We start from the raw sequence: 14,595 nt of genomic DNA on the forward strand, positions 1-14,595 counted from the left end.
TGTGTCACTTTTTTTTTACTACCAACTGCGACAAGGGTTCGTTTTTCTCCCTTATGCGTTAACGTGCGTCGAATGTTCGCCCGATACTAGCATCCTGTTTGATCAGTGTTGATCACGTAATCACGTAAAACCGGTCATAAGTGACGCCATTTGCGTGCTGAAAGGAGCCGTCACTTTCTGTATGTAGTGACGTGCCGTTGACGAATTTTATATTCCGATTTGAAATTTCTTGCCCAAGATAATGATGCAGCAAACGTAAAATCCGTGTTGGCCGTTATTGAAGCGCTGCACCTGCAGCCCACTCCTGAAGTATTCTTGTTGTTATATTCTCGTTACGACAACGAGATTCGACAAATCGGTCGTATGTCCACTTATTTATCGCCTGGTATTTGTCGTGTCTTGTCCCTCCTTTAACGATAACACTTTCCCACAATTTCAAGTCCTTCTTCGTTTTCAGGGCTGTTGTTGCTCCGTTCTTTTGCAGTGTTTGTAAGTTCCAATTTGGATGATTCCTGGCTAGCGCTACCGCCTTTAATTTTACTTCAAGGGGTATAGTGCCGTAGTCCAAACGTTTAGTAACCGGTTCGTAATACTCATCGGGAACAGATGCACATATTCCCAGTGACGTGGAGATTTCCAAAGTGTTATAACCATTTTGCGATTCACTAGTCGGGATATCTTCCTCTAAATCACCTTCTGCTTCGTCTTCATGGCATAGTACTTCAGTATCAACAAAAGTCATTTCGTTCGTCAGCTCCAAAAATCGCTCGACAGTAGCCGCTCCTATCAATCTGGACGCCGAGAAACAGAGCTGCCTGCTTCCGATAGTGCATTGATAATGTATCTGTTTTGCAACATTTTTACAAACCAAAACACAGCGTCGGTAACTTCCCGCTTGCCATCGTCTGTGACAGGCTCCCAGCTATATATTACAGCGCTAGTCAAACGGTGTACATCCTCCATCATTCAGATTATGCACCTCAAAGATATGACATAACAAACAATAACTAGTTACTATGGCATAAACAGACGAGCTAATTACTACAAACTACGAGGTGCATTCAAGTTCTAAGGCCTCCGATTTTTTTTCTAGTGAACTACTCACCCGAAATCGATGAAACTGGCGTTACTTCTCGACGTAATCGCCCTGCAGACGTACACATTTTTCACAACGCTGACGACATGATTCCATGGCAGCGGCGAAGGCTTCTTTAGGAGTCTGTTTTGACCACTGGAAAATCGCTGAGGCAATAGCAGGACGGCTGGTGAATGTGCGGCCACAGAGAGTGTCTTTCATTGTTGGAAAAAGCCAAAAGTCACTAGGAGCCAGGTCAGGTGAGTAGGGAGCATGAGGAATCACTTCAAAGTTGTTATCACGAAGAAACTGTTGCGTAACGTTAGCTCGATGTGCGGGTGCGTTGTCTTGGTGAAACACCACACGCACAGCCCTTCCCGGACGTTTTTGTTGCAGTGCAGGAAGGAATTTGTTCTTCAAAACATTTTCGTAGGATGCACCTGTTACCGTAGTGCCCTTTGGAACGCAATGGGTAAGGATTATGCCCTCGCTGTCCCAGAACATGGACACCATCATTTTTTCAGCACTGGCGGTTACCCGAAATTTTTTTGGTGGCGGTGAATCTGTGTGCTTCCATTGAGCTGACTGGCGCTTTGTTTCTGGATTGAAAAATGGCATCCACATCTCATCCATTGTCACAACCGACGAAAAGAAAGTCCCATTCATGCTGTCATTGCACGTCAACATTGCTTGGCAACATGCCACACGGGCAGCCATGTGGTTGTACGTCAGCATTCGTGGCACCCACCTGGATGACACTTTTCGCATTTTCAGGTCGTCATGCAGGATTGTGTGCACAGAACACACAGAAATGCCAACTATGGAGGCAATCTGTTGAACAGTCACTCGGCGATCCTCCAAAACAATTCTCTACACTTTCTCGATCATGTCGTCAGACCGGCTTGTGCGAGCCCGAGGTTGTTTCGGTGTGTTGTCACACGATGTTCTGCCTTCATTAAACTGTCGCACCCACGAACGCACTTTCGACACATCCATAACTCCATCACCACATGTCTCCTTCAACTGTCGATGAATTTTAATTGGTTTCACACCACGCAAATTCAGAAAACAAATGATTGCACGCTGTTCAAGTAAGGAAAACGTCGCCATTTTATGTAAAACAGGTCTCATTCTCGCCGCTGGCTGCAAAATTCCATCTGCCATACGGTGCTGCTATCTCTGGGACGTATTGACAATGAACGTTTCTATCTCTTTCCAGTCCGGAGAAAAAAAATCGGAGTTCTTAGAACTTGAATGCACCTCGTACATACAGTACTCGTCATATGTTACTTACAGAAGAATACTGTATTCATTCACAAAAGCCTAATGACGGAAAACAACTCTTTCCGATTGACTTCTATAAGGTTCGTTCTGGACACCTTCACTCTTCCTGGTTCACAACTATGATACGACGAAGAGGCAACCTGGACAACATAACTCTCCCTTCGTGCATTCTGTCCCGTGCCTCGCTGTAAACAAGCGTCGCGCGGTTGGCTATCTGTGATCCCTCGTGGGGAATTCGCAGCACTCTTACTCGGAGTTGTGTCCATGTGACAAGGCTTAAAATTTTAATACTTTATTAACGGCGTTTGGGAAAGTAGTTTGCCTACCTTATTATTATCATTCCTTATTGATTTACTTACCTTATTAACCCTCCTATCCCTATCAATCGAGATATGTAAAAATACAAACGAAAAGAAAAACATCCGCTAGGTTTCTTCGAGATTCGAACCCGGGTGAGCCGTGGCGCGGCTCTCGGGCGCAAGACGCTATCGATTACTCCTCTGGTTGAGGTTGGCACTATGTGCGATCGCGAGCGCCTCCTGTCGGAGCGGCTCCTAACGGGAGAGTGAGTACGAGTAAAGAGAGTCTGGGGCGGACAGGAGGGGAGAACGGACATGGCGGCCACACTCTGAGGCGACAAGAGAAGAGTTGTTGTGCACGGCCGAGAAGGGAGCGTTGAGCAAGGCGGCAGTCTAGCATCGCTTTTCGGGGAACAGAGAGTTGCGACAGTCCAGCGAGCAGACGCCAGCTCCGGGAGCAGTGCTCCGGTTTGTGGACGTGACGTGGGTCGTATTTTGGCGCAGTGTAGTTTGCTTCGTACGCATCTGCTTCTCCCTTTATGCCCATGTGTGTTGTTCTGTCCGTATGTGCATTGAAAAGGTTGCGCTCCGGCTGGAACAGTGGCTTGTGCTCTACGTTCATGCAGCCTGACTCATTTGTTTGCTGCAGGCAGCTGTAATTTCAGAGTTTTTTGTTTTCGTCGCGAACAAGACAGCTAACGTGTGACCTGTTTTGGGTTTTGGAGTCCTGTTTTGGGCAACCTAGTTATCATGCACACAAATGTATTGCTGCCGAGCGAGGTTAGCCCTAATCTTGTGAAACTGAGCTTTCAGTGACTGGCTCGTCTGCAAATTAATTAATTTAACCTTTGTGGTGTGTTTTTGCTTTAAATGGTGAATTTGTCATTCATTTGTGTATGTTTCGCCGTTAATGATAACTGTAAGATAGCAAGGTCTTGAAGGGCTTGCGTATCGTGACTGTATTTTGGCTACTGTTCAATTTGATTTCTTGTTTATCGGTCTGGTGAAAACTTATGCCAAGTTTACTAATTTCCGCCTGTGGTTCGGAAGTTGGTTTTAAGGTAAATCCGTGGGTAAATTTTTACTGCACCTAACTGTTAACTGATCTTGCGTGGAACTAATGCCATTATTAAATCGTTTCTTGTGTGCTATAAATTGTATTACCATAGATAAGGAGACAGGGCACATTCTGTGGTCGAGGGGTAGGCACGGTTGCTGCTTTGCGCGTGGCGTCTTGTCGCTCGCTACCATTTCCGCGTTAATACGGGCGGCGTGAGATTTGTTTGCTCGCGCTTGTATGGCCGCTAGTCAGCTGTGCCTGCTCCCGCTTCAGGGTGTGCCGTGTTTCGTAAGGCGTACGCCGACTTTGTCGCTGTTACTCCTGTGTTATTGTCGGTTGCTTACCGAAACGTTAGTCTGTTTTAGCACGGTGGCCACTGGGCCGTGACGATGTCGGTTGATGACCAGCGTTGGGGCGGTCGTCCGCTCTGATTGGCTTCGGTCGCTTGGACTTGGCAGTTACGTTCTGATTAAAGATATCAGATTTGTTTATTTGCAGTAAATTCCTAAGTAGTTTGTGAGGAAGGTTGAGCTTTTCATGATTTTACACAATTCAAGCATTTTGGTAAGGCATTTTCCTATCCGTTTTATTTAAATGAGAATTATCTATTGGGGTTATTCACCTGTTGAAGCTTAACATAAAATTTGTAATTTAGCTTTCATGATTTTAATTTAAGCATTCTTGTAAAGCAGTCCTTTATCTACGTTTTATTCATTGGTAATTCTTTATTGGTGTTATTCACTGGTTGAAGGTTAACATATGTTTGTAACCAAGTTTATGTCCTTGCTTAATTGAGATTTGTTAAGAGCCTTTATTGCTGAAAGATCATTAAAGCTTGGGTGCTTGTAATTGTGAATACTGTTGTCTATGTTGTGGGCTACCCTTCCACTTCCACAGCCAAGCTGTCCTACCATCCAGTTCACCGGGATTTCTCATTCCCAGCCAGCTACCTTTTTCTTTTTTTTTTTTTTTTTTTAAATCTCATTTTGTTCGCTTTTGTTATTGCATCTGCTCGGGGCGGACGTTGTTAAGACATCCATTTATGTTCGTTGTTGATCGATTGACTCAGTTTTTTTATTACAGAGGACAGCTAACCCTCTGACCGAACACGCTGAGCTACCTTGCCGGCACACAATTGTCTATCGATCCACCAATTTTAAGTCGATTGCTCGTCATAACCTTTAGGGGTGATTTTCTCAATTTCCGGGGTATTGACTCAAAATATATTTGAGTCCTTCGTTTTAGGTTGTACACAAGCGACCTGCCAAATCTGAGCCGAATCGGTTAGCCGTGTCTAAGGCCTTCCCCTTGTGAGTCCACCAGGTACAGCCCTAAACTAAACGTTTGGTGCGGTCTTCCGAGTGGTAAAATCATAGGACAAACGACAGTCACAGCCAATACCTATGTTGATGTGTTGCAGTTCCTTGTTGTGGCACAGATTCAGGACATTCCGGAATTAATTTTCCATCGACGGGGTGCTCCGCTTCATTGGGGGTTAGATGTTTATGCCTATTTTGGTACAACCTTCCCGGGAAGATGGATCGGGCGCGGTGGTCCCATCAACTGGCCTCCACGATCACCACTGGATTTTTTCCATTGGGGTAATGTAAAAAGACTAGGTTCACCAGACGGAAGTGAACGATACCGCGGCATTACGACGTAGAATTATTGACGTGGTGACATCCATCTCTTACGAGTTATTGACCAACACGTCGATGGAACTAGAATATAACCTGGATATCCTTCGGACACGAAAGGAACACACGTCGAATTTTATTTTGTGGGTGTGTGTAAACAAAAAAACTTTAATATGTTACCTGCATTTCAAGATAAAATACTGTCATATTTTTTGTCTAACGCGTGTTTGTAACCAGGGAAAGACTTCTGGGATACCCTGTATTTCCTGATTGGTTATATAACATGTTAGAAGATGGTTACAAGCGCTTTATGCCGTAACTGAAATAGCAGATAAAAAACTTGTACAGACAGAAGTAGAGATGACGCTCTTTAAATGTTAGTATAGTGGTTTCGGTAAGGGCGGACTCATCTTACACGACTAAGCCACGCCAGATCAGCAGCATCAGGGATGACAACCAGCGCTGCGCCTCTGTCACACGAAATGTTGCTGACGTCACTGGCTGCTGACAGCGGCGTCCAGGTAGAGTGTAGCGTTCGAGAGGCCTGGACAACCTGCTGCTCCTTCCACAGTGACAACCCTAAAAGGAAAATGACTTAAATATTCCTCCAACACCAGAGCACTGAGATTTATGCAAAGTATGGAGAGAAAGGAGCTGACCAGTTGCCTCAACCATGTGCCTTTGTGATGTGATTTTAATTTAAGGGTCGCTCCATTCGTATCTAGAACATGCCAGCTTGCCTGTTACAGCGAACGTCGTGTGGGGGTAAAGCATGAATCGTTAATGAAATTAGTTCTTTTTGCATAAGATACATGCATTACTGTTTAAATCGAGCTAAAGCGTCAACAGGGAAAATAGTAAATGGAGTTATTCTTAAAATTAACTGCTTTTGCATAAATGGATTATTTTAGACTTTTAAAAAAATTAAATAAAAAGAAAGCAGTTCATAGAAGTTTGCATTGTAAGGAATGCTCCACCTCCAATTAATGTGACGCACCAACAAAAAATAATTAACAGGGGCAAAATTTTTAAGTTTGAGTGTGCTTATTGACGAACACAAATCGGAAAAGCCATATAGTAGATCTGCTGAAACGCTTAGGTTAGCTACTCTTACCATAAGAATAATTTTCATCTTTGGGGCGTATAAATCATGAGAATATTTGCAGACCGGTATTTTCATGTCCTACGGGATGACATTCTCTGGCTACACCTCACTTAGGAAAAACTATTAATTGAGCAATAGAAAGTAATTTTAACTGCATTTGATGTTTACACTTGCACATCACGCTGACATCAGTCTAAGCAATTAGAATATTAACTACAGCTATTCAGAATATACGTTCATTGACAAAAATTTCTTCTCAACAATCTATTATAGTTTGAAAGAAATAGAGGTATTAACAAATACGGTATTAGGAGAAAAAAGGATTTGCACTTCCATCTAGAGAATCTAACTTTGGCACAAAAAAATAGAGAAATACACACATATAAAACTGCTTAACATAAAACAGAAATTCTGACAGGCAACAGAAGCGTTTTTAAATGCGGCATAAAGTTGTTTCTCCTTAAGCACTTCTTCTACAATGAGGTGACAATAGTCGTGTGATACCTCCTAATATCGTGTCGGACCTCCTTTTGTCCTGCGTAGTTCAGCAACTCGATGTGACATGGACTCAAAAAGTCGTTGGGCACCCCTTGCAGAAATACTGAGCCATGCTGCCTATATAGCCTGTCCATAATTGCGGAAGTGTTGCCGGTGCAGGATTTTGTGCACGAACTGACCTCTTGATTATGTCCCATAAATGACCGATGGGGCTCACGTCGGGCGAGTGGGTGGCCAAATCATTCGTTCAAACTGTCAGTGTTTTGACATGGCGCACTGTCATCCATAAAAATTCTGTCTTTGTTTGGGAATGGCTGCAAAAACAGCCGAAGAGAACCATTTGCAGTCGATGATCGGTTCAGTTGGACGACAGAACCCAGTCCATTCACACAGCGCACACCATTATGGAGCCACTGCCAGTTTGCACAGTGTCTTGTTGACAACTTGGGTGCATAGCTTTATGGGTCTGCGCCACACTCAAACCCTACCATCAGCTCTTTAGTCATCTGATCAGGCCACGGTTTCCCAGTCGTCTAGAGTCCATCCCATGTGGTCACGATCCTAGGAGAGGCGCTGCGGGCGATGTCGTGCTGTTAGGAAAGGCACTAGCGTCGGTCGTCTGCTGCCAGTGCCGATTAACGCCACGTTTCGCCGCACTGTCCTAACAGGTACGTTCGTCTTACGTCCCACATTGATTTCAGCGGTTATTTCACGCAGTGTTGCTTGTCTGTTAGCACTAACAACTCTGAGCAAACGGCGTTGCTCTTGGTCATTACGTGAAGGCCGTGGGCCGCTGCGTTCTCTGTGCTGAGAGGCAATGCCTGAAATCTTGACACTGTAGGAAACGCAACATTGAATTCCCTAATGATTTCCGAAATTGAATGTCCCATAATTCTGTCTCCAGCTACTATTCCACGTTCAAAGTGTTAATTCCCCCTTTTCACAAGAATCACCTGAATAAAAATAACAGCCCCGCCAAAGCGCTGTCTTTTTTACACTGTGTACGCGATACTACGGCCATCTGTGTGTGTGTGCATATCTCTATTCCACGATATTTATCACCACAGTGTACATCTTAAAGGAGTCCTTCAACAAAAATAAGTAGTCAGTTATAAACCTGCGAATGGTTATCATCCCTGGAACGCAGTTTGTGCTTGGTGTTCAAAAAATGCTGGTTAAAAGACAAAGTGTGTTCCTACGTAATTCCAGACACAGGAATCTTTTTAGTAGCACCTATACAATGGCGACCTTGTGGGTTAAGACTTGCTTTGAGAAACTGGACATCACTTCTTCATCGTATCGAAACTCGAAGAAAACATGTCTATATGTATACCACACGTTTACCTACATCATGCATTAAAGTAATATGTAGTAATGACAGTGAATATACACAGATATTTTCTGCTCATTGTAAAGACGTTTATGGTTAAAAATAAATTTGCTTGTCACAACCTAGTTTGGAACATATTCCATATCTGTCTTAACTGACACTATATTTTCAACAAAAATGCTTCTATTCCTATTATTGTATAAAAGTGCTTTTTATCTACAGTGCCAGCGAATTAAAAATATATAATTAGTAAAAGTTAACAAATTTTGTCCATTATGGACGTTGTGTCCAGAAATGAGTTTCTCATAAAGTTAGTCGTCAAGTAACTGCACTGGTTCAGGAGTATGGCGGGAATCCTACGCCAGTTTTTCGACAACATCCTAAAGGAAGTGCCTTCCTCCACACTTTCAGTCAGAGGTGATCTTTTCTACTGTATCGTGAGGATGAATGTGAGGAGCACTTTTGCAATGTAATTTTCTCTGCGTGCAGGAGGGTGCAGGGTAAATGATGGGTGCCGGAACATAGTCTGCAGCACCAAGGTGGCCAGAGCTATCAATTCTTATCCGACGAGTACGTAACGGTCAACCTTCTCACATGCCTTCACTTCATGAAATACTACTGACAAGTTTGAGGTTCGACTCCGCACATTGGCGTACAGTGTGGTGATGCCAGTCCGTTTCGCGAAAATTCTGGTGATTTGGAGTGTTCTGCCACAATAAAATTTGGTATCAAGTACCCCCATGTGAAGTGATTTAGTAGCCATCTCGGTTATAGAGATACTTAACGGTAGTATCTCCTCCAGCTGTCACTTGAGAATGTGTGTGGTTCTAGCCTTCCCTGTCGGATACAAGAAACAGAAGATAATATAATATTTAATTATTTCTTAATACAGTTTAGTAAATGTGTAACTTAGGTTATTTGCCATTGCCGCTACAAGGCGGAAGCACTTTACTGTGGTTCGTAACCATGTCGTGAACAATTTCAGCAATCTAACTTATTCTGTTCTCGATGGTACTGACGACTAAATGTATTTCTATGGATTCGACCTTATACAATGGTGGTTGCTAAAATTATAACAACTGAAAGAATAGGAAAGACGCAAATTTTCTTATCGCTGTTAAATTTGTAAGTGATTTGAGAGTTTTGCATTAATCATTCTGCGGAAAACAAAAATTTGCTCTGAGACATGCGCTTATATTCATTTGCAATGTGTCCAGATTATTAAATCAAAAATAAAAACAAACATTTTTATAACGGCGAAATGGTCAGTTTCCCATGGAGATTTTTTCACAGCACACCAGTACACCTTCAGTACGTGGTCGACCATCCCTTTTCTCTGATGCGGGCTTGAATTGGTCGTGTCATATCATCGACGATATCAGGACGCCTCTGGTCTAAGTTTCCGACTACTCAATAGCGATTCTGAGTCAGTCTCGCTAATCGATAACACACATGTTCGATTGGTTCATTTCTGGGGAACAGGCAGGTTAATCCACTCTGCGTTATCATAGCATGTTGAAGGAACATGTTCACCAGAACAGCACGATGAACTCACGAGTTATCATCATCCAGACGAAACTGTCACCAAAATGTTGGTGATACAGTCCCACTGTTGATTGCAGAATCTCGTTCCTTTATCGCAGAGCAGTGAGAGTGCCCTCAATAGCCACGAGAGGTATACTGTGCCCTCGTGTAATGCCACTGTACATAATTACGCCACCAACCTGTTGCACATGTGGGTCACATTGTCGGAGGTGTTCGGTATAACCGGATTGTCTGCAAACACATTGTATGCGATTATTACGGTACAAATCCGACCGGTTAGCCGTGCGGTCTAACGCACTGCTTTCCGGGCGGGAAGGCGTGCCGGTCCCCGCCACGAATCCGCCCGGCGGATTTGTGTCGAGGTCCGGTGTGCCGGGCAGTCTGTGGATGGTTTTTAAGTCGGTTTTCCATATGCTTCGGAGAATGCAGGATGGTTCCCCTTATTCCGCCTCAGTTACACTATGTCAGCGATTGCTGCGCAAACACTGTCTCCACGTACGCGTATAGCATAATTACTCTACCACGCAAACATTGGGGTTACGTTCGTCTGGTGTGAGACGCTCCCGGGGGTTCCACTGGGGCCCGAACCACACAGTAATCCTGGGTTAAGTGGGGTGCGGAGGTGGGCCTGTTGTGGAGTTGTATGTTAACTTCTGAGGGCTACGGTGGGGACGAAGCCTCTCCGTCGTTTCTAGGTCCCCTGTTACATACAATACAATACAATCATGGCACAAACAGATCCGAGTTTCGTCCGCAAATAACACACAATGCCAATCCTGTGGTGTCCATTCGGCATTATATCTTGCCTCTCTGTAACGGATTCCACGATATTGTGGTGTTCTCCATGGTCATAGGGAACGGAGATTTGCATCGTGCAATCGTCTTCTAATACTTAGATGCAATATATGAGGACGTCTAGCATCTTCGAAAGCCAAATTCAGTTCTGGAGCAGTTATCCCACGGTAGGTTTGGCTCAGAAGTCATAGATATCGATCACCCTGTGCACGTATCGAACGTGGACGGCTTGTGCAGTGTAACCGCTCAGCACGAGCTATAAACTGGGCCAGTTCTATCTCCGCAGCAGGTTTGACCCCGGTGCATACGTCGAGCAACTTAGTTGGTTGATAAGCCTTCAGTCCATAACGTGATGATGCAGACACGATCATTGGTTGCGATTGTCCTTTGTGCAATGCAGGACGTTCACTGTACTGTTGCACAGGTGCTTTGCTTTCAGCCGAAATGCTATAATCCATTCGAGTGTGGTGTTCTGCTCGTAGGTAGCACCAGTGTTAATTGTATATGTTTACAAAAAACGTCAGGGGTGACCCTCCGACAGCTACAGCAACAATCACAGTAGCAACACACGTGCACGGCAGGGTGATGCAAAACTTCTGTTCATGTGTGTAGTGCACAGATCTGGTACCTGTGGCAGCATCATTAGCTCTAAAGTGGCTGTGCATCAGGATGACACGTGGTGCTGTCGCTGCAAACAAACGCATTTCCTAACTCATGGAACGGGACGGCTGCACGTCAAGAGTCCTCTCTGGGCTCTAGATGCATGGGACCATTGAGATGCTGCGTGGCGTTGAGTACGGCCCTCCTGAACTCAACGATTCAATACTTGCATGGCAGTCGTGGGATATTTTCAAGGAGGGTCGCAGCTTCTTTGAGTGTCTGATTGACACCCTGGCTGGCTACTGCCTGCAGCAGTATTCCGTTTATGCGTGCTCCCGCGCAGTGACATGACGTCACAAGCTTTGAATAGTCCAGAGCATTTGGCCATTGTCGGTTGCCGTCGTCTGCTGTTGTTATCACCCCAAGGTGAAGGACCAGTACGCATTTTCTTCACCACCAGGGTCAGGTGTCATTCAGTGTCACACCTCTTCCTTCCTTTTGAAATTCCAGGGGTGTTTAACAATCTCTATGGCCTCTCTGAACAGCGTCTCATGATATCCGCTTTTGGCTGCCAGTACTTGAGCCCTAACAAAATGAATGTTGTGGTCTCCTGGCTGAAAAACGTGTTCCGCAACAGGTCATATGTCAATCTCTACCCTTCTACATTTGCCCTTGTACTCTAGAAGACGTGTACTAGTATTCCACCGTGGGCTGGTAACAACAGCCGCCAACAACGGCCAATGGCGATCGGGTATTCAAAGCATATGACGCTAAGCCACTGCGCGGGAGTACGTATAAATGAAATTTTACTGCAGTCAGTAGTGAGCCAGGGTGTGAATCGGACACTTAAAGAAGCTACGATCTCCCTACAAAATGTCATCTGCAGGTGGGAACGATACTTTCGGTTTTAACGTGAAATCCATCCGATCATGGCGTAACAGCCCGGAATATTTTAGTAATTGTGACATTTCTAGCCGTGAAAGTTTACATTTTACAAACGACGTAAGTGCATCCGACCAGTCAGTCGTAAATATGCAGTGTTATATAGTGAATGTATGACAGTAGTGTGTCAATGATGATGATTTACAAATTGCAATGGAGCATGTAACGGTACAACACTAAACAACTTCTTTGTTAACAGAATTACTAAATTTCGATCAGGTAAATTGTTCATCTTTATACAGCATAACTTTGAAAAATAACAGTTGGCATCACTGAAGCAGGGGTCTACTGGCATTGAGGGGCCGGCCGAGGTGGCCGAGCGGTTCTAGGCGCTACAGTCTGGAGCCGCGCGACCGCTACGGTCGGAGGTTCGAATCCTGCCTCGGGCATGGATGTGTGTGATGTCCTTAGGTTGGTCAGGTTTAAGTAGTTCTAAGTTCTAGGGGACTGATGACCTCAGAAGTTAAGTCTCATAGTGCTCATAGCCATTTGAACCATTTTGGCATTGAGGTCACTGTATGAGACACGCGTAATGTGGACGGTCATGCCATCTAGCGGTTGCAATGATGCAATCTGGTTGTAAAAATGAGTGGGTTACCAACCTGGAGGTAAAGAAAGAAGGAAGGTGGCACTGCAGAATTACTGTGTACGTTGTTTTGAAGCCAGACGGGGTGGGGCCTGCCGCCATTTTAAGTAGCCCAAAACATTAGCAGACTACTGTTTACGAGTGCTTCTTGTTCATTATTTCTGTCACGTGCGCGCACCAACTGTTTTAAATGCTAAAAATTATAGAGCTTACATGAATAATATAGTGTCTGGAAGGCAATTTCAAACGTTTTTCTGTTCTTAAATTCATATTTGCTCTAGTTATAAGACACAGTCAGAGCGACTTCATGGGGAAGTGTGTCACCAGGGTGAACTGAGGGGGTATGAATGCGGTGAACCTAATGTTTTGGGCTAGTTAAGATAGTGGACATAGGCTACAAGTTCGTGACGTATGCCACTTCCCTTTTTATCTCCATGGTTACGAATCATTGTAACGTGCTGCCGGCTTGTGGCGGCAATGGCAGATAACCTAAGTTACACATTTACTTAACTATATTAGGAATAATTAAATATTATATTATCTTCTGTTCCTTGTATCATACTTCTGATACAACCACAGAAGGAGATTTTACTCGTCACCACCTTCAACTATTTATAGTGCTCTGAGCGGAAAAACTATGAGAGGAGGAGAACACTGAAATATTGACGATTAGTGACAAGAACATGTACATTTATTGAGAATACTCAGTTTTGTACAAATCGGCTCAGACAGCAGATCCTGAATTTCCACTACTATTCCAGAAGATCAGGCTAGACAGTAAAGAGTTCTTGTCCTACTAGAATGCTCACTGACAACGGGCTGGGGTGTTCTCAATAAAAGCAGAAGTTGCGGCGCAAAATACACGAGTAGAAGGCGGTCTCCTCGGTAGTCGAGCTGACTTGGACGTGCTCAGTCTACAGTGATGCTGGTGCATGTCACTTCTCTGGCGCCGCCACTGCTAGACTTCTTGGCACCACACTGTTTATTGTGGTGTTAAAATGACTGTAAAATTATGAATTGTGTCTTAAAACACAGTCTTGCCTTTAGAAATGAGTAATGATTTTTAAAGGAATTCCCGCACGTTAATGGGAGCGGAGAAGCGATAGCTCTCAAACAAAGACTGTAGTCAGTAGTGGTGGTGGTGGTTGTTGGGATGTTTAAGGGGTACTAAACAGCTAAGGTCATCAGTCCCCCAAGGTAGTCAGTAGTATTGTGAGTACAGTGCACGTGTATGGTGTTTGCGTGGTGAAAATCGAGCGCTGGCAAAGTTAGCCTCAGGTGACTCGTGAATGAGGCTATCATTTTACGTTAGGTGCAGCTAAACTGTGTGTTACGTAAAAAGAGATTCTCTCTGGCTTACTGTGGGGTAAAAAGCCTGTTGTATTGTGTATCATGGGGGCTCACCAACCTGCAAGAGAGATGCTGCTAGCTATATGTACAACTGAAGGTCCTGTAGCATTCAGAACTGCAAATAGTAAGCTGCCACTTCAGATTTCAGTAGCATTCGTCAAAGAGGCCTGGACATAGCTCATTATCACTTGAAATGCAACATTTTTATTTGGTCTGTGCCACAACTAATAAGTCTTATTCTGTCTGTGCTACGAGGTAAAGTGGTCTTCGAGTACGGAAGTCATATTAGAAAAACGTGTAAAAGACGTGACATAACTGGAAATGCAAGTTGAGTAATAATGCACTTGTTACTTATAAAGCAAATGCTTGTTTCGTGTGCTTATTTGCACTAATGCACAATAAGGTTAACAGCTTACACACCCATGTTGCTGAGAAGAATATCATACAGAAGAAAGGAAAAGAAAAATGATGGTCTTTTAGATGACGATC

This window comes from Schistocerca serialis, chromosome 7 (genome assembly GCF_023864345.2).
Source record: "Schistocerca serialis cubense isolate TAMUIC-IGC-003099 chromosome 7, iqSchSeri2.2, whole genome shotgun sequence".
Lineage (NCBI taxonomy): Eukaryota > Metazoa > Arthropoda > Insecta > Orthoptera > Acrididae > Schistocerca > Schistocerca serialis.